We start from the raw sequence: 2,340 nt of genomic DNA, 5'->3' as shown, positions 1-2,340 counted from the left end.
CGTGCTGGTGTGCAGTTTGGGTGTTTTTTGTTGAATTTTAGATGTTCAGCTTATTGTGTTTCAAGGGGAGAGATCTGGGGACGTCTTTCACTCTGCCATGTTTTCTGTTGAAATGCGGCTCATAGCACTGGTCGACCACTGGGAATTGAAATGTAGCTTACAGGGCTGGCTGCTTTTGCTGCTATTGGAAAGGCCACTCACAACGATGGCCGCCCCGCTGCGAACACTTGGTCCTGAATCACTCGGACCTGCGCTTGGCAGCAAGCCAATAACAGTGCCCCTGGTAATCTTTAGGTTGAGTGAGTCAGAGAGACAGTAGCAGTCAGATCAAAACTGCTCAGTCGTGCTGGAAATTTGGTACCTGTTGTAAGTGCCCGCAGATGACCCAGATCACAGCAAGACCAACTGCTGTCTGGGACTGGCCCACAAGTCCCCGATTCCTGCCTGAGTTCGTGCTGGCAGCAGCGATCTGCCTGACCTTATCTCTGAAATGGGGCTCACAGTGCTGGCCGCAGTTGCTGGGATTAGAAATGCTGCTCTTAACAATGGCTGCCCCGCTGTGACTACTTCAGTCTGAATCACTGGCTCAGGGCTTGGCAACCAACCATAAACAACTGCTCCCGGCAGTATGCAGGTTAGGTGGGACGGGCTGATTCCCCTCAGACCAGCATCTCCTAATGGCTCTGTGGCGTGATCTGCAGGGGGGCCAGACTAAGGAACAATGGTGGCTGCCTTTCCAGTCCTCTTTCTGACTCCAGATAATGGAGACTTTTTCAGAATGAATCCCACGTGAGCCTCAGACCCACCACCGATGTCCTGGGTGAGTGAGTGTCCGCAGGTCAGAAAACCTTTGTGCGGGTCCTTCAAAGGGACGTCTAGGGGCTCAGTCGCCTTCTGTCTCACCCAGATGGCTGGAATCCCCTGTAGTTTCTACAGAGTTATTGGAATCTCCTCTTCCCTGGGCTGGGACCCTGGGCTGGGACCCTGGGCTGGAGAGCCTGCAGTTGTGACCAGGATCCCCATCTCCTTTAGGAGAGCCTCTGCAGCCTTGCTCTCCCTCCCGGTGATCCTCCACCATCCGCGGGTGCGGGGCCAGCCCGATTCGGGACTTTGCCCCTCCCACCGGCTTCAATGTGGATCATTTATATTATCAAATGTAGGTGTTATGATCAGCTGGACTTCAGGGGATTCTCCGCATTGTTTATTTTATAGTTTGGTTGTAATTTCAGTGCGGTTCTGGGAAGGGATGAACCCTGCTTTTACCTAGTCCGCCATCTTCCCCCTCTCTCCTGGAATTTTTTTTTTTTTTTTGATGGAGAAACCATAACTGGAGTTTGTATGCTGATGGAAATGATCCAGTAGAGAGGGAGAAATTGTTGGAGTGATGTCTGTGTGTAAGTGATAGGGGATGGAATTTGGTGTGTCAACCTGTGTGGGTGGTACTTAGAAGCATGGACCGTTCATCCTCAGTGATGGGAAGGGGGCCGAGGACATGGGTACAGATGCGAATGGCTTGATGAGTATGACGTCAGGGGCCTGTAGATGTTCTCTTCTGACTGATATTATTTTCTCAGTAAAATGGGAAGTTGGGTCATCAGCTGAGAGTGAGGATGGAGAGATGTTGGAGGTCTGAGGGGAGAAGAAAGGATATGAGAGAATTGTTGAGGAGAAGGAGTAGGAGGCATAAATGACCCAAGAAATATAGTTGATTGCCAGGCAGAATTAAAACACCACTTGAGGGTACTGGGCCTTAATTTAACTGAGTGTGTGTGTGTGTGTGTGTGTGTGTGTGTGTGTGTGTGTGATGTCCAACTATGATCTGCTATGTAGGTGTAGGTACAGAAATAGGTGAAAAATTAGATTTAACCAAGGATTCGGTGGTAAAGAGAATTTGTCTGGGGAACCATACACATTTGGAACTTTTGGGATCTGTGTGGATAGGATAGTTGGCCACTATCAATCTTTTCTTGTGGTTGTTGGTCTGTTTAGAGATTCTGGGGTCAGTTCTTTGTAACAAACTTTGCTACAAAATGGACATTTTAAAATTAGGCTTAAATTAGGTTTAAATGTCATCTCTCCCATCCCCCACGCTGAGCTTTGAAAATGCCTAGAGCATTTAAAAATGGACTTATTTGGTAAACTAGTCCTCCATTCTGCCATTTGAAATATTTTTAATGCTTCTCAGCGTGGCAACAAGCCCCCTTGCTTTAGCCTTTCCTTTCTCTGGTATGTTGTATAGAAATGCTGGGCAAGAGAAATGGCCCCCGCAGGTCAACCTGCCTAGTTTGCTCAGCTGTGCTTCCTCCTCACAGTGCTGGCTACGGTCCTTCCCTGGGAGGT

The sequence above is a fragment of the Pteropus alecto genome, unplaced genomic scaffold (assembly GCF_000325575.1).
Source record: "Pteropus alecto unplaced genomic scaffold, ASM32557v1 scaffold146, whole genome shotgun sequence".
Lineage (NCBI taxonomy): Eukaryota > Metazoa > Chordata > Mammalia > Chiroptera > Pteropodidae > Pteropus > Pteropus alecto.
This window is presented reverse-complemented; position numbering follows the sequence as displayed.